This window comes from Sturnus vulgaris, chromosome 1, assembly GCF_052056855.1.
Source record: "Sturnus vulgaris isolate bStuVul1 chromosome 1, bStuVul1.hap1, whole genome shotgun sequence".
Classification (NCBI taxonomy): Eukaryota; Metazoa; Chordata; class Aves; order Passeriformes; family Sturnidae; genus Sturnus; species Sturnus vulgaris.
Window position 1 is genome coordinate 141,176,650 of NC_142243.1, and position 24,221 is coordinate 141,200,870.

Below are 24,221 nucleotides of genomic sequence, written 5' to 3' on the forward strand. Positions count from 1 at the left end.
AACTCATTTAACTGGAAAAGAAAACTAAAGAAATCTTCCTGGTAGTATGGACAAAATTATTTTTTGAGACATTTATCTGACAGTAGTATATTTCTGGTTTGGGTAAATTCTGTGTAAGCCAAAGATGATCTTTCAAGGGTTTTTTTTCCACAGTGATTTTGGTAGGATTACTTACATAGAGGTTGTGATTTGTCTTTGACTGCTGTATTTTCCTTCATATTTTCCTCACATGCTTTTTACTTGTCCATATTTTATAGACCCAATATTTTGGCTAAAATTTTATGGTGGTTTGAGATTTTCACTTTTTGTTTGAAGCCCCATTTCCTTGGGGATTTTTTGTTTGGTTGGTCAGCTCTTAGAGTAACATTAGCTCTAACAGTTAAACTAGGACACAAGTAACTGTCACCATGCCTCTTTGCTTTCTTCTTTTTTTGATTTATTTTAAGATATTTATTCCTTTTGTAAAGCAGATGCAAAGCAATGAGGCAACTGTTGTACAGCTTCTGATCCTTCCATAAAGGATCATACATATAAATGATGAATATGTTATATATAAAAATATATATGCATTTTCTTAATTATTATAAAAGTCAATGAAATCATTGAAGTATTGATCTGACCAGTATATTGAAAATTTTCATAAGGAAAACCTGCTTATGAACATATATGTTTAAACCAAATCAAGATCAAGATAATTTATTGATTTATTAATGATTCATAATTAGCAGTCATCAGTGATTCATTTAGGATTGATATCAGCAGTGCAATATAGAAATCTCCATGTTAGGAACTTAAAAAATGCTAAGAAGCAGTCCTTAGAGGCAATTCCAAAATGCTGCAGCCATGCACATGCACATATAGAAATGCATGCACTTTCTCTCACAGACAGTGTGTGCTACAGCCACAAACGCCCCCTTTCCTGAGCACACAGGTTATCCCACTGGCACACACCTTCTTGGTGTTCCATCTTTATTGTACCTGTGCTGTTCCCCAGAGAGGACATATTCACCCACAGATGACAGGATTCAATTTGTCATGGCATCTGCTGGCTCTGGATGGCCAAGGCAGAGGTGCTGATGTCATTAAGAGATTTCTAGCAGGGCATAAAGGGATTTTGAAAACTGATCTTTCCACTTCTAGATGTCTTCTTCATAAATTTTACAACTTAAATTTTTGCACATTCTCATGCCACTTCTATATATCTTTTCCAGCTCTATCACTCTTAATTTCTAAAGTTTCAATATAATACTCAGATGTCTGATAGTCATCTTCACTTTTCAATTTATCAGTTTGGGCAAAGGTGCCCTCAGGAAATTTAGCCACTATTCACAGAGCTGTCTGAGCAACTGCCAGGCCAAAGGTGGTCAGTGGAAGAAACCCACAGTAGTGACTAGCATTACAGCTGAGAAATTGCTTCCATCCACCTTGAAGTATCAGAAAAGAAACTGAAATCTCAAAGATTCGGTTATGTTCAAAGTCAGCTAGAGATTTATTTTAAAGTATAGCCAAAGAAATATGAACAAATACACTATTATTCTCTTCTTATTATTGAAGATCAAATCCTGAAGATCTCTCTCAGTAAGATCTTGCTTAAACACTGAACTGGCTTGAAAGGAAAGGAATGACAAGGGGATCCCCATAACTCTTCCCATAACAACCTTTCAGACACAGACTGTAAACCTATCACCACTTCCAGATTTTCTGAGCGTTTCTTTACCCTTGGTGTATCAGTCATGTTGTACTTACAGCCAGCTTGAATAGACTTCATGTGTTTTATCCTAAATCCAAATTGTCTCAAAAGTTCAGATACTCAGTTTAATCATCCACACATTGAGAAACAACATTTTGGGTTTATTTATATAAAAAAAATTGTATTAAATAAACCCTAAGTCCCTTTATAATTCATATATGCATACTGCCTGAGAATAAATAAAGTAAAAGTGATCAAATTTTTTTTTTGTTTGTTCATTGATTTTACAGAAAATAATAAAAGCTTTTAAACCCTGTAGAAAATTATTGGTACAGAAATGTTCAAGACAAATAATCAGGCACACAGCTAAAGCATTTATTCTGTCTGACATGCAGCACTACCAACAGAAATTTAGGACAGCCCAGAGGTCACATTTGGAGAATCTATATGTAACTGAAGAAGAACTATTAATCACATAGGAGTATACTTCTTTACTTTTTCTCCTTGTATCTATTTTAAAGTACTCTTCACTCTTTCCAATAAATTGTAAGCATATACCAATAAATTATATGACACACACAATTGCAGCATTACTATAATAACAGCAGCTGTCTTTATAAAAGTGGATTGGGGGCAGAATGGGGATTAGTAGTTGGATACAGGATCTTAATTAAAGTTATGTGCACTAGTAGCTTGATCTTACAAAGCTCGGTGATACAAAGGAGTAACAGTAAGAAGAGAAAGAAATTTCATTTACAGAGCTGATAATCTAAGAGCTAGATACAAAATTAAATAAGTTAATGAATAAGTATTGGTAGGAAGAGAAAACAGAAAATACTAAAAAAAAAGTATATTTAGAAACTTCAAGACCTACTTCAGGTCCTGAGTGCAGCAGGGACATCTGAAATAAATCAGAAAACATATACATAGAAAACAGATTTCATTCTGAATGCTAGTGAAAATATTTCCTAAAATATGATGATGCCAGAATGCATTAGTAGAAGAAAATAATTTATTTAAATATTTCTATGCAAGTCAGATTTCTACATGTAGAATTTTAGAGTGGTCTCTTCTAAAGTATAATTAATGCACCTTTTAGATAAAGAGTTGACTTTTTGGTCTTCCAGAATTCAGGTAAAAAAAGTTGTAAAAAATCCCTGTAAATTTAAGTTCTGTAAACTTTCTTAAATTAAATTCTTTAAAAAGGGAACTTATTATTAGATTTCTGTGAAAAGTTGTATGATAGCAGTATTTTTCATTTACAACTCTACAAAAATCATTAGAATTGTCAGTTTTACATAATGAAATTTCTGTGATTAAAGACTAGATTGCAGTGGTTGTGGCAAAATTGGCATGTAACTATTTCTTTTCTGAGTGTAATTTTTAACTTGTGGTGGGTTATTAAATAGGTAAGGCTTCTATGCAGTCAGAGCATGAAATGCTTCCTTACTTTCAAGATGCTTAAGCAAGTTAAAGCACCTGATTATATTACATGTATGCATAGATTTGGCTGCAACTGCCAAATTCTGAAAAAAAAATTCATGATACAAACCAGTAACTTCTAGTCACCTCCTTCAGGATATTGCCTGAGATCAAATTGGTCAGGAAATATAGTAAGATATTCTAAATGCTCTTGCCCATAACATTTTATCATCCTGGCTGCAGACAATAAAGGATGATCCAATATGCTGCAACTGATATAAGGAGATTTTTGGTTGACAGCAGGTCCAAATGTCATTTGAAATGATGAATTTTTTCATGTATTGCAAACTGTAAAGCAGTTTTAGTTTTGCACACACAATGTGTTTTAGATTTATGGTCTTTTAATGTTTGAAAAATATGCTTACAATGGCGTACTGTGATGCATTGTGGTTTCAAATGCTATGTAACCTTAGTTAACCCTACATGTTCTTCTATTGTGTATGGCAATAAATCAAAAGCTAGCATCCCTGTAGGTTTCTTCTCTTTCCCAAATTACCTTATGCTTGCCATTTTATCCTATGTGGCCTCTCATTCTACTCCACTCTTCTCTTCTCTTCTCTTCTCTTCTCTTCTCTTCTCTTCTCTTCTCTTCTCTTCTCTTCTCTTCTCTTCTCTTCTCTTCTCTTCTCTTCTCTTCTCTTCTCTCTGACATTACACTCAGTTACTTTAACCTTTGTTTGTCTATAAATTGGTCCTATCAAGCTTTTTGTTTCACACAAAAGACTTAACTTTTTATTCTATAAAATTTTACACAATTTAATGTGTAAAATTTAACCTCATAAAAATGTACTTTGAGGACTGATTATCTGAACATATTCTACCACTCATGTAGGAAATGTTGCCTACATTTTAATTACTTTTTTGTGACTGCATGTTTGTTTTGTCTTAGAATGTTTGTACTTTATAATCTGATATGCTCACTCTGATGGAGTAATTACATTGGATAAGGATCAGTGTGTTTGTAACACAGGCAGAGTTGGAATAAGAGGGCTTTGCAGATCAGAATACAGATGAAAATTTCACAAGAGTCCAGTGTTTTCCTGCTCAGTCACAAGACTGATGCACTGCTCTTCCAGTTACCTAGAAATATATGCATTTTGACAGTTTTTAAAGAAATCACTCTTTCATCTTGATCCATTGTGGAATAGGAAATAAATAGGAAATTTATTCACTGAATTATATCAAGGCTCCCACTGAGATCTGCCCCTCATATGCTGATAATTCTGCCTGCTAAAATTTCTTCTTGTCCACAAAACCCTCCTAGTGGGAAAATGGAGAAGTTAGCTTTCCCAGGTCAGGCTGTGCACTCTAAATTGTTGAGAATATGATGTCAAAGAAGACAAGCTTAAAGATGAGTATAAAGCAAATAAATCATAAACAGTTTAAGCTTCATACTGGAACAGACTCGATGTCATTAATCATTCAGTCAAGAGACATTTAAAAACATTCAAGGTTTGAATGAATAACTAATGCCAAGCACTGCATGTGTGCCAGACTCTCTGGTATACATCCTGCAGCAGAAAAATTCTGAAACAGAACTACTGGTAGAATCCAGTAGCTGAAAAGTTTAACTTGGGGTGCCCACACTCAGGTCTTCATTTTGTTTGTTTGTTTGTTTGTTTGAAGAACAAAATAAAGATTAGATGCATACAAGATGCCTACAAGTTAGAGAAGGGAATTATTCAGAAGAGAGAGTGCAGTCACATTGGACGTGCATACCATTCCAGCACAATATAAAGAGAACTTATACACGCATACTGCAAAGAGAACAAGACATAAGAAAAAAAAATTCAAATAGAAGCCTCCTTGTAGTCTGTAAAGCTATTAAAATGCAGAGATGTATTAATTCTGAAGGACTTCCTACAAAGATTATTATAGAGGATCTGCTAAAAATAAAACTATTGAAAAGAAACCATAGTTTAGCTCTCCATTACCTATGATCAGGAACATAACTTTTTTTCATGCAAATGGAATATTTTTCATCTACTATATATGCTATCATACTGAACCATGCAATATAATAATACTACCTGAAAATGGTGTAGAGTTTACTGTGCCACAGTAGAGGCATACAACAAAATTTGAGGGACAAAGATCTCTCTGTATCTGTATTGGTTTTCATGGCAAGGTTTTGGTAAAGGGGTACCTACAGGATTGTCTTCTGTGAGAAGTTGCTGGAAGCTTCCCCAGTGTCTAACAGAGCCAATACCTGCTGGCTCCAGGACAGACTCACTGCTGGCCAAGGACAAGCTCATCAGTGATGATGGTAGCACCTCTAGGAAAATATATTTAAGAAGTGGGAAAAGTTTCTGCATAATGTGCACCCAGAAGATGGGAGTGAGAATGCAGCTCCCAAGGCAGTGGGGAAGGAGGGGCAGGAGGTGCTCCAGGTGCTGTAGCAGAGACTCCCCTGCAGCCTGTGGTATAGAACGTGGTGACACACCTGTCACCCTGCAGCCAGTGGAGATCCATGGTGGAGCAGAGATTCACCTGCAGACCCTGGAGGAATCTCCAGCAAAACAGATATAACAGAGGCCCAAAGGAGGCTGTGACCTCATGGAAAGTCTGTTCTGGAGAAGCTCCTGGCAGGACCTGCAGACCCATGGACAGATGGGCTTACTCTGGAGCAGGTTTGCTGGAAGGACTTGTGAGCCCGTGGAGTGTCAGTTGTAGAGCACCTGGTTCCTAAGGGACTGAAATCCATGGAAGGGACCCAGGTTGGAGCAGTTCATTAAGAACTGCAGCCCATGGGAAAGACCCACATTGGAGAAGTTAAGGAAGGACTGTCTCCTCTGGGGAGGACCCCACACTGGAGCTGCAGAACAGAGTGAGGAGGAAGGAACAGCAAAGACATCTAGATGACAAACTGACCAAAACCCACATTCTCTGCACCACTGGGGTGGGAGGAGGTACAGAAATTAGGGATGAAGTTGAGCTCAAGAAGCAGGGAGGGGTGGGCAGGAAAGTATTTCTAAGATTGGTTTAGCTATGCACATGAGAAAAGTCTAAACCAGGTAGAGCACAAGTTGTATAAAGGCTTTACAGAATCAAGATAAAAAAGAGACTAGAGAGGCAGTCAAATGAAACTGTAAGCAAAATCTGGCCTTAGAAATTGTCTCACTAAATGATTTATCTGAGATAAAACTGTGAGTAATGTATAATACCTATAAGCATATATACATGCAATGAGAAGACTAACTCCAGTCAGTAAAAAGGAATGTACAAGATGGATACAAGCACATTATCATTAATTATAAAGTAAATAATTAGTAAAATGTGTGAACAAAGAACTAAAGAATCAACTACTTCTTGAAAGAATATGTGGCCTAATACACAGCAGTGGTGGCAAAGGTCATACCTTGAGTATGAACTGCTCTGCTTCCCAGTATTTGGCAACTATTCCATGAAAGAGAAAAGCAAAAAACACTAACAGAAACATTATAGGAGAAACATAGAGAGTGTTTGGTGGAGGTAGAGAAAGTTCTACAAAAATCTAAGTACAAATAAACATTCAGTTTTATGTAATCAATACCTAAGAATTTCACTGCCTTTCCTGGTAAAAAGAGATAATTGTAAGTGGCAATAATGCAGTGCTGAACACAGCTTCCTGGCTCACAGCTTCCCATCTGCTTTGTAGCTTTCCTGTTACCCTGCAGAGTTCTGTTTCTGGAACCACTTTTCCTTCTTACCTCTTTTATTTCTTTCAAAGCAAGTAATTGTGATGAATACTCTTGTGTTAGTAATTCCACTTAGGTAAAATTCTTTTCTTCTCTAGCTTTAGCTTTGAATTACTGTTTCCTTTTTCAAGATGAAATTCCTTCTTTCAAAATATGACAAGGGTACAAAGCCACCCATTGTTCTCTTTGCTTAGCCCGAGTGAGGGCAGCTGACCTCACCATCCTTTTTAAAAAGGATGTTGTTACTGGTGTTTTCTAGTATCACCTTCCCTTTGAAGAGTATCTTCATTGTCTTTTGCAATTGTAATTTTTTTCAGAACACAGACTGCATACCTCCCTATATCAATTATATTCAATGGCAAAACTTAAACGTACTTCCTTGAGGTCAGGATCTTCCTTTAAATAGGTGGAACAAAGTACAAGGGTTGGGATGATTATAAACGCCACCCTAATTGTCATATTTTACTTTTGCAGATCTACAGAAGAATGAGCTGATACTTGAAATGTTGCAAGAGTATGGCAGGAAAACTCTTTGTTCAAAATGTGCTCAATGACGGTTGCAAGAAGACTTCTGAGCATAGGATGATGTAATGTGCATAGGTATAATCCTTATGGCAGCTTTTGTTCCATGAGGTGTCTGAATTTCATTCAAGCAGTCATCCTGTCTGTAGGTCAGCCTCAAACATTTCACTGCAATTTCACATGCAGTAATCTGACTCTATCATTTGAAGTCCTTAGAAATGTATCTCCATCAGCCCTTATACTGCTCTGATTTAAGGTCAAAACCACTTCTCCAGTGATTTTGTCATTTCCCCTAAGACAGATCTGCATATCTCTGCATGATCAGAGACACTATTTTCTCTACATGCTGAGCTATGGAGGAAAAATTGCTTAACCAAGGAACAGGCATCCCTGGATGTGACAAAAACCTGACCTGCCATTTAGGACTCAGAACAAGGAGTGAGAGATCTGGTAGGATTAGATATGCCAAAGGGAAAGTAACTTGTGTAGATTCACAGTCACTCATGAATGAGGTTTAGGCCTTGTCCAGAGCAGTGTTTAAATTAGGACTTGGGCATTTTCTCAAAGAAAGGTTGACAGGTATGGAACTAACCTCACATTGAGTAGCCACAATTGCTACTAGCCATGTGAAGCTTCATTGTTCCCCTCTTACAGACTAACATCAAATTTTAATCACAGGTACTTTTAGTTAATCTATTTACATTTTAATTAGAAGGGAAAGAGATATGTGCTTGAACACATAGGCCTAGTGGGAAGCATAAAGAATTTATTTTAGACCAGGGCCTGTCTCAGCTCTTTCTCCATCTCAGGATTTCTGCTGAGAATGCAGCAAGAACCTCGTAAAGCTTAAACATCCTGTCTTTCTTAACTGAAAGTGATGAATAACACGACTGTTACTGCCTGGAATTCCCATGTGCTCAGCCTAACATAAATAAAGATTTGGGAGCTATAGTATCAGACCTAATGTCTACCAGACCAATTATCTTGATTCTGCCATTTATCAGAAAAAATGCATAGTAGGTAAAATAGAGTGAGCTGCCACAAGCACTGGAGTCCTGAATCCAGTCCTATTCTAAAACCTTTTAAAGAAAATAAATATCATTACTTGCACTGCCACCCACTTGTATGGCCTTTGCTGAGATTTTCTGCTTTTGTTTGCATGCCTCAGGGAAATGATAAAAGCATTTTAAAAGCATGTGACTCTTGGACACAGGAGCATCAAGAACTAGTACACCATCCAGGATAGTCCAGGAAAACAGCAAACTCTGACTGGAGATTTACTGTCGAGAAAGTCTAGCTCTCCCAGTGATCCACCAGTAGTTAGTGGTTATTTGTGCTCTGTGTATTCCATAAAAGCAAGCTTGACAACAGTATCCCATTAAAAATTGTTGATTTGTTTGTGTTTTTCCCTCAGTTTCCCTTTGTTTTGCTAAATACCATTGGTATTTTAAACCTGTGCATACTTATCACACTACAGAATAACACATGCCCATAAAACAAGCAAACAAAAAAATTCAGGATTTTACAAGATCAGGCCAATCTTTTGCTTTAATTCCCCCATTAAAAAAAATAATTACAGAGCTTTTTAGGCCATCTAATTACATTACCATTGATCAACACTTTAATGAAAAATATCTCTGAAGGCTCTGCATAAGAATGTGAAAGGATAGCACCACCAAGTCAGACTAAAGATTTAACCTGGTTTTTTTCTTCAAGAGCACCAGCAGATATTAAAGGAAAATAATATAAAGGGATGTCTGTCCCACTGTATCCTATAATCACTTTCAACTAGCAATCACCATGCTTAAAAATCTATATACCTCGTCTCAATTAGTCCCCTTTAAATTTCATTCATATTTTTTAGACTTAAGACACCATAAACATATGAAATACATGCAATGTGAAAAAATTACTTTTTACTTTATATCTCCTCCTATAAATTTCATTATGTGTGTACTGATTCTTACATTTGACAAAATACTGATCGTTGCTTATTCAAATTCTTTAAAATGTTCTTGATTTGGCAGACCAGCATCACATCTCCTTTTTACTCATCTCTTTGATTTTCAAGCTACCCAGTTTAATCTAAACTTAATCTTTACTTATCCTATGCTTCTAGTTATCTACTTTACCTTCTTTGCCTTTTGCAGTTCCATTGTCTCTCTGTCCTTGGGTGACCTTGGGAGATGGAATAATCAGAATTACATTTTCTATTTAGCATGTTGTTACATTATGGGCTTATATAGGGAAAGAAAGTGTTTTTTCCCCAGTGTACATAGAGTGTTGCATAGTGGACCCAATTTCCACAACATTATCTCTTTATGTCAGAATAAAAGAGAGGAAATTAAATACATGGTAACTATAAGAGTAAGTTCTTACCTAGTTTTTATTAGATCTTGGGATTTTAAAAACAGAATTTCTTGCAAAATAGAGCTGAGGCCAGGAAGTTAATGGGAAATACAAAAAATAGTCTGGTCTTTTTACTCACAAGTAGAATCTATTTAATAAACAAAGTAACAGTCACTGACCTGAATGCACATAGAAAAAAAATGCAGGAATTTACTTTCTCCATGGAGTCCATGATAAAAGAGAAGTGCAACACACAGAGAAACCTAAATTCATAACTGTGAATATATGAATTAAAGAGACTAAAATGAACCAGTTGAATAGAACTGACCTACAGCTTCTGCAAATCCAACCTCTGGTGAGCTGTTATAGCATACATATCTTTCAGAAGACATTTCTATTTTCTCTGGAAGTGACTACATGAATACATAATATTCATAAAAATCATAAACATAAATGCAGAAAAATGTAGTTAATATTTTTATAAGTTATATTACTATATGACACATTCCATATATAATGCGTTGCATATATTATTATATTATTTGTCAACAATATTTATTATATCTGCATAATAAGCTCATGTATATCCACACAGCATTTTTCATGCTTGTAGATTTTCATGCAATGTTTTGCTCATAATTTATGTGAGATATAGCTGTAAAATTGCTCTAATGATCAATAAACTTGTTTAAACCTCCAGTACTGACTGTGCTGTGGCAGCTTCCCTGCTTTCCAGCTGGTGGAAATCTCAGCTGGCAATATCCTTACTGGTTCAGTGTGTACTTTCTCTTTGGGTGTGTGTTGCCAAGATTGATGCTGGCATTTGAGTTTTCTCTGCTTAGTGCAGGACGGAAACGAGATTAAGAAAGATTTCATAGAGGGTTGTAATGTCATGCTAGGGATGGATTTTACTGTTCCCAAGGAAAAATTAGCCCAGCAATCAGAAATGAATCAAAATAAACCAGCTTGACTGGAAGGTTCCAAGTTTAGTTTTATAAGATATTAATTCCATGTTTTCTTCATTTTTTATCATGTTGGGGCTTATGTAGAATTTTTTCTCGATTGATGTGATAAACTCAGGATATATTTTTTAGGATTTCTATCGAAAACTTTCAAAAGAAGGAAGGAAGAAAGAAATGTAGAAATAAGGAAAATTATGGAAAAGGAATGGAAAGACAGAAAGAAGGAGAGTATATTTAATGGTCCTGCTGTTTGGGAGAACATCTACAACATTTACTGTGAAAACAATTATTGGATATGTTACATTCTATAAAGCCATGTTAAACACTATGTTCTACTATAGGTTTAATTTCTGAAGTACTTCTTCTTACCTGACATTGGTCAGAAACCTGGAAGTCTGGTTCCAAGTCATGTTCTGAAGTTTTCAGATTGATGATGGAACACAAAGCACAAAATATTTTGATTTCTTTGCGTCTTTGCTTGTTTCCTTAAAAAAAAAAAAACAACAAACAGTCCCCTCCCCTGAACACTTTAGCATAGTAATTGTATTTTTTTAATTTTTTTTCATGTCTTTCTCTTCTTATAGTCACTCACATTCAGGAACTGCCCCACTTCTCCTAATGAAATCTGTGAAAACCTAGACTAAGAAAAAAAATTGCTTTGAAATTAATCACATTTACCAGAAATCAATGGAATATGCCTGAAAAAATTTACCTTTAACTTCTTTTACATATGTACTATTTTTCTCTTTATCCTCCTGTTTCCTCTCTCATAAGGAATTACACATTGCCTCCACTCTATCTGGAAGGTCAAGAGAGCAGTAGCAATGAACCAGTGAGAGGCTGAAGGTTTGAGCAACTAAAATTTAGCTGTGACCTTCATGGACAAGCTGAGTCCTCCCACAGCACAGAGAGAAGCAATAATGGGGTACAGGTTAGGGTAGTGAATAATTTTATGAAGCCCATGAAGTTTAGCTTAAGGTTTCAGGGAAATAGGTTTGCCAGGAGAGGAAATACAAAAACATAAAGGCAAATAATAATCAAAGCCACTGTTTAAATAACTTCTGCCATGCATACAAGCCTTTATAATATATGTTGTATCTGTGGGTATACAGGAGCAACATTTTTGAAAGTTATAGGCAGATGTTTTCAGATGTTCTCAAAAACTTAGTTATTGTTTTGATCCTAATAAGTAATAGCCAGTGCCTGAACAGATCATTAGATAACATAGCTAAGACATGACCGAGTCTGAAGCCAAGGTCACAAAAAATCTTTACACTTGGGGACTTTGGGGGTCTTTGTTTCCTTACACCAACAGCTCAGCAATCACAGGCTGGGGGCAATAAATACCAGGAGATTCTGGCTCACCCCCGAATTGATGTTCTGCCATCACAGTGTCTTAAATAACATGGTTAAACCACTCAGATGCCTTCAGTCTTATTGCCAATTGTTCAGTGTTCAAGATATTATTTGAAGCCATTCCAGTGCAAGTGTAAAGTTACAGATTAAAGTCCTTTTAGCAAACATTTTTGCTGTGTGTGTTGGATATGTGTTCATGTGCAAGTTTTGACTGTGTGAAGAGAGCAGTTCTCTCTCTGAGAGGCCAGGAGCTGCCCTGTGCCAGACACAGGGACAAGGCTGAGCCCAGCAGACATGGCAGTGATTCATCTAATGATAACACATTTAAGAAATGTCCAAAACACCAGAGAGCAGAGAGGAAATGAAGTGTTACACCAAGGTCAGGGAAGAAGGGGAAGGAGGTGCCTAGGTACCAGAACAGAGGTGGCCCTATGGAAGCAGGTTGACACAACAGAAACTGCATCTGGTGAAAAGCCCAGAGTTGCCAGAGCAACTTTATCCTGGAGGGCATGGGAAGGACTCACATTGCAACAGGAAAAAGTGTGAAGAAGAAGGAACAGCAGAAAGAAACAGTTATGAACCAACTGTATCTCCTTACCTTCTGTACTGCTTGAGCTATAGGAAAGACACAGATGAGTTGTGAGTGAAAAGGTGACGTGATGATTAATAAAAAGTGGAGGCAGGGGTAAGGTGTTCTTTTAATTTGTCTCTATTTTTCACCATACATACCTATTTTAATTGACAATTAATTACCCAACTCCCCTAAATCAAGTCTGTTTTGTCAAGGATAGTAACTTATTGCTAATCTACCTGTCTTTATCTTGAAACTCATGATCTTTTAGTTCTTTTCTCCCCTTGTCCTCTTGAGAAGGATGAGTGAGAGAGCAGCTGAGTGGGGATTTGGTAGCTGGTGCACCTTGTAAGTATGACTTTAAAAAGTTCTGACAAATATGACAGATATATATATATATATATATACATATAGTTGAAAGCTAAATACTCGTCATAAAATTTTCAGACTTCACATTAAATGTTCCACATTTGAAAAACTCCAGGAAGAAGACATTAAGACATTTTTACAAGAAAATGTCTGTATTCTGTTGAAGTTCAGTTATTAATTATTCGTAGATGGCCCAGAAGAGACAGCAGAATTTTTATTTTGATGTAGATACAGATTTTTTTTATCCCGGCTCTATTATTCAGTGTTTTTGATTGTGACTTTGACTCTTTCTGGAATCTAGGCTTTTGTTCTCAGTTTTGTGATAAACTTTTCTATAGACATAGGACGTCACATTTCTGAGGGCCATGAAACATATGATGTCTTTAAAAATGGATTTTCATTGAAAACTCGTATGCCTTTACACTAGTAAGCACAGGCAATATAAGTGTCTAAACAGTGAATAGTGAAAACTTTATCATAGAAATTGCTTTCACAGTCATTTGAGTTTATTCAACCCTTTCCATAATGCTTTTCTCTCTGTCTTTTACCAAAAAGTAGAGAAGTTCAGAGTTACGGTAATATTCCTGAGCTTCTACCCATATGCTATTTATAAGTAATGGCTTCCATTTCCAGTCCCCAGCATTTTTTCCTATGCTATGAATCTGAAAACAGACAATGGAAACCTGTAGAGCTACAAGTTACTTCACACATGAGAACATTTTCTGTGGAACAGCATTTTGGTTCTTCATGATACATATACATCCCATATTCTCTAAATATTCTATACATTTGGGTTACTCCCACTTAATTCCATAATTTTTCTTAATGGAATTTTGTCATTGTCTTAGAATTTGGCTAAATATATATAGTACAGTGGGCAGTTACAAAATGCTCAAGTGAAAAAATAATTGTTTGGTTACTATATATATATATAATATATTGGTTTTAGTTAGATATTACATTAAGAAAACTGTTGACACATGTGTGCCTTCATATAATACATTTATATAAATATGTGTGTAAAGAAAAATGTCCATAACAGTCAGGGTTCTGTCTATTAGATCTTTCAATATTAACTGTTCTGTTCTTTGTGGAATTCACTGCTCCTATTAGTAATTTTGATAGATTAATTTCATTTGCAAGTTTTTTCAAAAATATTTTCCTTGTTAGAATATCTATCTAAAAAGAAAGTATTTAATTTTTATTACTATTATTAATTATTAATACTTATTACTATTACTACTATTTTTTTTTTTAGTATTGCAAAACACAAAGCAGGATATATTGATCAGGAATAGAGTTTCTGTTTTAGAATAATTTGTGGGGTTTTTACATTTGAATATATTCCCAAGTCATTCAAAGTATCTCTTTCATTGTCCTTAATTGTCACACTAATATTAATTAATTAACTAATATAATAACATACTATGTTGCTACAAAAAAAAGTGTCATAAAATATCAAGTTCTTTTTAGTACAGTGGTCCTCTAGCAAAATCTATTTTAAATGGAAGAGAAATAACAGATTAAAACAAAAAAAGAAAAAAATAAGAGTTGTCTTATACATACAGAAAATAATTTTGTAAATGTCATGAATCACTTTCAGAAGTGATTGGATTAGACTTAGTTTAGTCTTTTAGTATTTTAGTTCTGGAGCTGAAATATCTTTTAAATGAACTTTGAGTGATGAAAGTTAACTTGGTTTAAGTTTTGGTAATACAGAAATAAGACAGTACTGCTGATAAAAAGACATAAGCAGGAAGCAGTTCCATAATTTTAAAAGATAAGGTACAAGAACATGTACAATCTGTAAAGTACACATTTTATTAGTTAATTTGGTTTAAATAATTGAAAAATTTGATATTTCCCAAGGGCTTGTCCCTCTGCATAAATTAAATATAACAAATCTTCTAGTTAAGGAATATACTTCACAGCCTGGTTTGGAAAGTTTTGATATTAAAAAAAGAAAAAGATGAAGACTAAAAGTCTATTCAGCATGCAGTCACATTTCAATTCCATACACATCTGCAAAGTCTTATAAAATTCTATTACAAGGCTATCAAATTTAATCAACTAGTCAGTTTTTAGCCAAAGTCTTGCACTCCCTACATCTTAAACCTGTCATACTAATACAAAACAGGCACTAGCTGTTTCAATTTTTTAAATCTTATTTTGATCACATAAAGAAGTAAATCAAAAGATTAACTTAAGCCAGGCTGGTTTTCTTGCTTGTCATAAAAGCAACCGTTTCCCTCCAATCTTCCTCTTCTTCACAGCTCTCACTGCAATACATTGAGACTACCTGAACGTGTGGAAAGGCACACATGGCTCAGTGCTTCAATGGAGGGATACAGGCTCTCTACAAGGAAAGGCCTGGGGAGGTGAGAAGAGGGATTTGTCCTTTATGTGAAACTGGATTACATGAAGGTCTGCCTCTATAGGTAAAAACTAGCAGGCAGCCCACTACAGGTGCTTTTGTAGTCAGAATCCAATACAGACCTCCTGACCAGGAAGTAGATATGGCCTCACATTCACTGGCCCTGCTTCTTATGGGGAATTTCAAACACCCTAACATATGCTAGACAGACATACAGCAGGACTCAGGTGTAATTTGAAAGACTTTTATGATGTGTTGAAGACAACTTTCTGGTCCAGGTAACTGAAGAACCAGCAAAGAAAGGTGCTCTGCTGGATCTGACACTTATAAATAAGAACTATTCAAGGATGTGAAAGTTTGGGTAGCCCTTGGCTACAGTAGCCAGGAAATGGCGTTCTGAATCCTAAGGGGAGATATTTTAAGCTTAGTCCTTGGGAATGTGAAAGAGAAAATCCACCTGGAATCTAATTCCAAAAACATGAAGGACAAGAAGGTGGTCAAGAGTAGGCAGTATAGATATATGAAGGAAAAATCATACTTCAACAACCTCAGTAAGCTGATGGTTTGAAGGGGAGAGCAGTTTATGCTATTTAACCTCAACTTAGCAAAACTTTCATTATCATTTCTAATAATTTTCTCATAGAGAAGATAACAAAGACAAGGAGAGAGTGAGGTGAATTGAAAACCCACCGAAAGCCAAGTCTGGAGAGTTATGCTGAGCACTGAAGGGTTCAGTTGGAGTCCTGTCACTGGTGGTATATGCTAGGGGTCAATCCTGGGACCAGTACTGTTGCAACTTTTCATTAAGACCTGGAGGAGGAGATGTAGTGCCCCCTCAGCAGTTTCAACAATACAGACCTGAGGGAACGGGCTGGTACACCAGGTTGTTGTGCTGCCATATAGAGCAGCAACCTGCTCGTTAGGTTTCACAAACAGACAGAGATTAATCACATAAAATTCAGCAAGGAGAAATGTAAAGTTCTGCACATGAGGAAAAATAACCACAGACACCTGTATATACTGAATAGATTACAGCCACTGGTTGTAAATTTTTGGGACAGTTCCTTTTAGGGGAAAATTGTAAAACATCCACCACTAACGTGTCTTAACTGCCTAGTTCAGTCATTCTCCTTGGCTGTAAGATAGCGAATGTCTTCCAGGCATTGTGTGCACTGGTGTAACACAAATTAAAAAAAAAAATCTTAAAGATATTGCCATGTCCAAAATTGTTCATGCCAAAGTTAGTAGATACACTAGGCAAAGACAGCAGATCATTGCAGCATCACTATGCAAACTATGTAAGATTTGAAACTGACTTCATTCAATTTAGATCAGTGTTTTACTCACTGACGTCTAATTGCGACATATATTTTTAATACAACACCAGAAGGAAAATTGGATGTAATAATAGTTTTCCACATACTTAATCAAGGGGAGAAGAGAAGGAACCAGCTGCAGAGTTCCTGTAGGTAAAACTTATGGAATTCATTTCTTCCTCCTTTCTGTGTCATATAAGGCTCTGTCTTATAAGGCTACTACTTAAGGCATCTTTCCCACATGATGTATTAGCAAAAAGATGTTGGACGTTAGTAACAGTGAGAGATGACAACAAAGTGTATTAAGCTTGCAGAATGGCTGCAGAACTGAGCTCAGAAGTGCAGCATGTGTTTTTTGGAAGCAATACTATTCTAATAGCTGATTTGATTTAACCCAATCAACTTACATCCAGTGTGCCAGTGCATTTGTGTGAAGAATGCAGTCTTTAGCTAATTATTCAAGGAAGTCCATATTAAAGCAGTCAGGCCACCAAAGGAGAAAGCCTGGGCTGGAAAAGACAAACAGTTTCAGCAGCTGTGCAAGACTAGAAGCCATTCCTTTTTATTTCAGAAATTTTAAATGATGAGCTGCTCAAGGATGCAGACAGGAAATAAACAAGCTAAGAAGAAAAGAAGGAAGAAAGAAGGAAGAAAAAAATCGGCATACTAGAATAATGAAATTAGAAAGTATGTATTGTTAACTGCTAGGCACTCAAACCTAGGAAATCTAGCAAATAAACTTATACAACAGCTGAACCTAATGTTATCATTTCTGCTGCTATCCAGATTCAATTTAAAACTACATGTTATCACATACTAAACCATTTCCACCCATACTTTAAAAATATGCAGATCTGAAGGTGATGTCTCACATCATGCAATAATGTGTGGTCTGGAGGAAGAGAAGATTAAATTGAAACGTTTTGTGTTCTCAAAATGAATTCTTCAGCCAAGCAAAAGTATTCCCAGAGTACCTATTTTAAAACAAGTATCCAATTTTTAACTTAAAAGGAATGCTTAATGACTATTTTGGATATCTCTGCTCCTTTAAAAACATACAGCACTAGTTACCACAGCTCTAGGGAGCAAACGCTTACTAGCTGATAACATCTCTTGGGCCAGTAATGGTTTGGGAAAAGCATTTTCATACCCAAGCAAACTGTGGCAATCACATATTTATGTTACTATTTTTTTTTATGTTCGCCGTCTAATTTCAGCTTCCATTAAATATTTCTTAGAGATATGTAGGACTAAACAATTGTTATTTTTGTCAAAATAATTTCTTTTAACATACTTAGAGATAATTCTTGATTATTTAATATTAAATTTCATCTCCTGTGGTATGCTCATTTGGTAACCAGATGCAGCAAGAACACATTTCTTCTCCTGTGAGAAGCATAAGTCTATCAAGGAAATAGTGTAAAACCTCCAACATCATGCTGTCACTTTAGATTCACAAAGGAAAAAAAAAAAAACCTGACTACGACATGAAAATTCTTTGGAAGGTGTTAAGTATTTCAAAAGCAGACAATGCTAGTACCTAAAAGCAGACTCTAGCATGTTTAATCCAGTTCCTGATTTTCTTTCTTTTCCCTGTCAGAGAAGTGGTCCAAAATCTTTCTAAGTTCATCTTTACACCAGCTTTGGTGAGTATCCTGGTTCAGCCAAAGTAGACAACAGTAATATAACTCCAAATTTAAGGCATCTTCAGAAGTGAAAGATGGTAATGATTTAAAATCATTTTCTGTTGAACTTAAGGTTTCAGAATAGGATTTCCCCATGTTTCATGTTGAGTCCTAAGATCTCAGCTGCAGTTTGATTCTATTCACATCTGTGGGGTGATCGCTTAATGCATTCCAGGATTTATGTTGACCCACTCAGCAATATACTCGGCCAGAAAAGTTATGTATCTTCACCATTGCTCAAAGAGAGATCATTCAGTATACCTGATAGGGAGATACTGGATAAAGAATTTAAGAATTTAAAGGTTTTTTTCAGCCTATATATTTCAAATTTGCCCCATCTAATAGTAAGTTTTAGGTTTTTTTCAAAAAACCACTGAGACTGTCAGACCAATATTGGTGACAACTTTAATGTGGTCTTAGTTGTAGGGTTGGGTTTTTTTGTTTTTTTGTTTGTTTGTTTGTTTGTTTGTTTGTTTTTTTCCCTAAATTGCTTTCCAGTAAGGAATGGGTAGATAATGGGAGTTAAATATTGACCTTTTCTTCCATAGCTTAGGTGGTCAAATAACTAGTAAAAGCTTATAGAAATGTAGTATCCAGGTTATAATGATTTAAATTTATCTTTGACTATCCTGTCTTTCCATCTTTTGAAGAAAGCATTGACAGCTAAATTAAGAAATTATCTCCAGATAGATGTTCTGAAATATCAGATTGTTATGAGTTTGGAGTTTAATTATCATGGAAAACACTGGATGGTCAGTCTTTAAAATGCTCCTGGGTAATTTCCAATGTCTTCACAGAATTGCGTGCCCATAATACCTGAGACTGATAAAAGTGTAAGTGGTGCAAAGTCCATCTCTCCAGATATTTAGAACCTATGAAAATGTGAACTCTGGTTTTGCCCTAGAGGAAATGAAGGATTCATATTTCTCACCTGTGTACTCAAGATGTACCCAATTAGTCTAATTCCCTCTAAGATTTTGTTGCACTCTGAAAACTTTCCAGTAACTTTACATATCTTTAATCCCTGTAATCCCTGTTAATTTCTCAGACATATTTCTGAGACAATTTCATTTGCTGCTGTCCCCTGCATGTGTGACACAGTCATATGCCAGGATATCAAATTTCTCTGCTAAACTAAATAATATATGTCAATATTTTTCTAAATTTGATTAACAGTAATTTCTACAGAATTATTATAATATCAATGTATCTGTAGGATGCCTTCTCTCTTGTTCTTTCAATTGAAATAAAGGGCTTGTTATCTAAAGGACAATCTTCTGGACAAGATTCTACAAAATAATTTATTTAAAATAATAATTTATTTTGCATCTGTCATATTAATTTCTCTTTTTTCTTTTAATTTCCAAACTACTCTTTCCTTAAAAAGAATTTAAAATCTGGTGAGGATTCTTAAATTTTCTAGGCTTGTTTAAGGAAAACAAGGTTAAAAATAGTTATTTATTTTCTCATGATCCAGCTCTAGTTCTTTAGACAGCAGATGAAATTGTCAATAATTGGATTAAATGAAAGTCATTATATGTAAAATAGAAAAGTTGCTCCATAATACAATAAGAAATTGATAAAACTCAATACATGACAAAATAATTTCAGAGGCAATTGCTGAACTCTGAAAAAACACTTTACTTAAATATACATATATTATGTTTATGGCATAGTTAACAAAATACACATAAAAATATTTTCTTTCTTCATGGCTAATTCTGGAAAATTCTGTAGTAGGATTTTCTTCCATATTAATTTCTCTAAGAGAATTTTATATTTGCCGAACATTCAGAAAAAGAATCAACTACTTAAATATCTTCAATACTGATGTGTATAGTGATTTTTTTGTAATGCATAAATGTTTTGAAGGATTACCTACTCTGAATACTATCTTTTGACTGCTTCTTACAGTATCAGTGAGGAAATAGAAAGAGTGATTTAGGATTTCCCAAGAATTCCACTTTATTTTCCAAAAGTGAATTGGTCTCTTGTGTGTATTACATAAATAAATAGATAATGTAGAAGGGGTAATTTCCAAAGAAAATGTCACCTTTCCAATTGTCTTTTTGATTGCAAGTAATTATACTTGCAAATAATTGATATCTTTTCTCAAGTACTTAGATGCCTAAAGACCAGATTGGGCCCACCAAAGAAGTAATTAGACTCAAATGTACAATAAAAGGAGTCCTCAGTTAATTTCAGATTTGAAAATGCAAACACAGAATTGGAAATTCAGCTACAATTGAAAATACAAAAAAATACAATTGAAAAGGAGAGAGAAAAGACGAAATCCTTATATGGCAAGTCATATATTCCATTATATCTGTCTAACCACTATATTTTTATTTAGACATTCCACTTAAGAGCAAACAACCACAAAGTCCTACCCTAAGATTCTTCCAGGAAAAGAATGATCCTGCATCTTATATTAATAAAGCTTAAAACATAAATAGCCTTGGCACTCCCCTAGGACTGTGCAAGATACTGTGCAAGTTGTGCCAGAAACAACTGCAATTTTCCCACAGAAGTTAGATTCAGAAACTGCATGGAATGGTTTTCTTGCCCTGTATCTGTGAAGGTACTAAAATTTCTGCAGGCTGGTTGTGAAAAGGTTACCATTCAAAGTCAAGGATATTTTATTATTGATTCATATAATTACTAGACAAAGGGTAAGAAAGAGAAGTGTGAAAACATTGTGTCTGCCATGTTCTAAGTGTAGAGGGGTATTAAGCAGCACCACTTTTTGAGACTTTTTAGGGAGTACTTTAACTAGCTTCCTTATTCCTAAAGCAGGGTTTATATCTATAGTTTTCTTCTTTAATCTCCTAAGGCTTCTCCTATATATCTACCACTTCATTCTCAAAATCACCTACTATATGAGCCAGCACATTAATATCTCTGCCAATGTCTCAGATGTTTCTTCTGTAATCGTTTTGCAAGAATTACAATTTCTCATTTCTGGAGACAAATGTCTCATGCTGTTCTTTTACCTAATGATCACAGACTTCCCATGTGAGCAAACATTATTAACTTATGTGAATATCATGCTTTAAGAAAACCATTATAAACTTCTTGTTGTTTTATAGCATCCTGGTTACCACATTTACTTCCTAGCAACAGAATAATATTTCCCAGTGAAGTGAAATCATCATCATCAATAGTTGAAACATTCAAATGACTGAAAGCTGATCACAAGAAAGATTTAAGATAGCAGTATTAAGGAGAGTGAAAGATTTAGGAGGAGAAGTCACAGTGACTTCCTATTGCTTATTTTTGTAAAACCTCCCTTACTTGCTCATGATTTTTCTTGAGCTCCCAGCTAATTTCTCTGATTTTCCTCTGAGCATTTGTTGAGTTCACTGTCCCTCTACACCCACCATTTCCTCTACCAGTTAAATATTCTGATGTGAAAACAGAAAGGAATTTTTTAAAAAAATATTTTTCCATTAAATACCAATGATATATCAACTGTAACTTTCAGTGGCAATCTGTCTGTTTTCATGAAAATTTCACTAGACTAGTTCCCAGGTCTGGAGTCAGAAACAGGAGACAAGACTCATTACTAGAGAAGCATGCTAATGATCAGTGCTAAATTGGAGTAATTCATGTGGGTGTGGGTGTTGGACTTCTGCCCTGGTTACCACTGGCAGCTCACAGCAGCCCAGCAATTCCCCATCCCAATGGCCATGAAGCAGGAAAGTCCTCTGCCTGCAGCACTGAGTTCCCACCCCTCTCCCATTGTCCACAGGGGGATGCAGGGCCACTTTACTCCTCACATCCTGGGTCTTAATCCAGAACACACAGCTGTGCAACCTTCCACACTGCAGATGTGGACAACTCTGGTGGAAGCATTATTTTGAAGAAACTTTCCATTTGCTCTGTCCTATGCCAAAAAAATGACTTGACCATAGAAGTGTTGACTGAGAAGAAGAGGAGGAAGCAGTATCATTTGACTACTTGGTTTTGGGGATGTCACTGAAACAAACAAATAAACAATTTTCTGTGACACCTGAAATTTGGGGTTGAGTTTATTAGTTTTCCATGATGTAGCATTCTTGTTATCTAGCCAGCTGTAGTTAATATGGAAGACATACAGTCAGTGCTTCCCAAACTTTCAGATCCAAAAAATGACACCTCATGCAGTAAAATACACTGAAAATATATCCCTGAATTTATAAAACGTTTACACTCTGCTATATTCTCACACTGAACAAGGAAGGAATTGCTGTACCAGCTTTGGATAATAGATACCATATGTAGAGACTGTCTACAGCCATCCTAACTTTCTAAAACTGTCCTGTCTTACCTGCTTGCTCTCTATAGTGAGGTCCAGCTGGTGTATTCTCTTGGCAAATGGATGTCTGTTCACCAGCTGATGGCTATGCTGAATTAGAAGACCGTTCTGGTGCCTGCAAGAGCAATTTTACAGGTATATGGGCCTTGATCCCAATAGAGGAGTCAGAAGTGCATTTTCCACTGAACTCAACTGGCTTTAGATATCTAGAGCATTCATTGCTGAAAAAGGATCTGGCATGATGAATTCAAATGGAAACAGGAATGGTTACAAATATATGAATAACCTGTGGAAAATCCAAAATTCCCCAGCTTACTGTGCCAATAATGCAGATGCTGCAGTTGGAATAAATTTCATTATTACTTACCAAAAGAAGGAAGGAAGAGAAAGTAATTCATTCAACACAATTTTCTATTAAAGTTTTTCCCACTATTTTTTATTAAAAAATTGCAATTATTATTTATGTACTGTAAAAATTATTCCCCTTTCTGCACTTTTCACCTGACATACATTAAGGTTGTGTCAATGCAAGACCAAAGTTTCTCACTTGGAAAATAGAGCTGAAACATGAAGGCTTTGTGCTTCAAGGGCACATTGATACAGAAGTCTAGTGCAGAACTGATGCTGAGATACAGGTATTTGCTGAGGTCATCCACCTTGATACAATGGCTTCCTATAAATAGGGAAACATGAATAATTTATTTATGTATGAAGTAGCTGATAACTCTTTACTATAGACATAAGTTGAAATATGTGTCTGATGCTATCTATTGCTGAACATTGACTGCAATTACCATAAGATGGTCTTACTAAAACCAATGCTTGGTATATTTTTTTAACCATAAGACCAAATACTTGGACAAAATGTCCATTTTTTCAGATTTAGTAGAAGCAACCGTCCTAAGACACTGAATATTTATATGTATACATGTATGTTTTGTGTATAGAACTTCCATACTACACCATCACCGAAACTTTAATCTTTCTACAAACCTAGGAAAAATTGTTTTTCCAGGGATATAGTTCTAAAATGTCTATAACAAGCAAGAAAAAGATTGAATCTGGCCTTTACTTGGAACAGTAGACATAAAGCATTTTTCACAATACTTTTAATTTAGATTTTTATAAACATATATACAAGTACATATATATATATATATATATATATATATATGCACATATATGCATAAATGTCTGCACATAGTAATTATTTCATTACAGTTTAAAACTTATGTACAGTATAAAGCCGATCTGGTGCAACTTAAGAAAGTATAGAGTACAAGCTCTGTCTATCCAGGATGATGCCTTTGTAATTCACATAAATTTCAGTGCTCTGTGGTTTGGGGTTTTTCCACATTAGTTATAGGTCCCAGCACCACCCTATATAAAGCAGCCTTAGGTATTTGTCCTCCAAGCCAGGACTACAGAATTGTAGTCTCCAACCACTTTGGCATGGTACATAAAAGGAAGTCCTCTTCTGTAGGAGTGAAGAGAATATAGATTTTGGAGGAAAACCTAGAGCCGGATGGAGAAAAGAGAATTCATAGCAACAGGAGCAGCAAGAGCAAGAA

The 24,221-nt window shown here is 35.5% G+C and overlaps 1 long non-coding RNA gene across 1 annotated transcript in view; it reads right to left on the reverse strand.

The window, feature by feature from the left end:
• LOC148225560 (uncharacterized) overlaps positions 1-24,221 on the reverse strand; it is a 90,269-nt gene that overhangs the window by 3,327 nt on the left and 62,721 nt on the right. The window contains exons 2-3 of the long non-coding RNA XR_015808345.1: positions 11,052-11,167; positions 9,504-9,549 (exon numbers count right to left, since the gene is read on the reverse strand). This is a non-coding gene — a long non-coding RNA (uncharacterized LOC148225560). The remainder of the gene's footprint in view (positions 1-9,503; positions 9,550-11,051; positions 11,168-24,221) is intronic.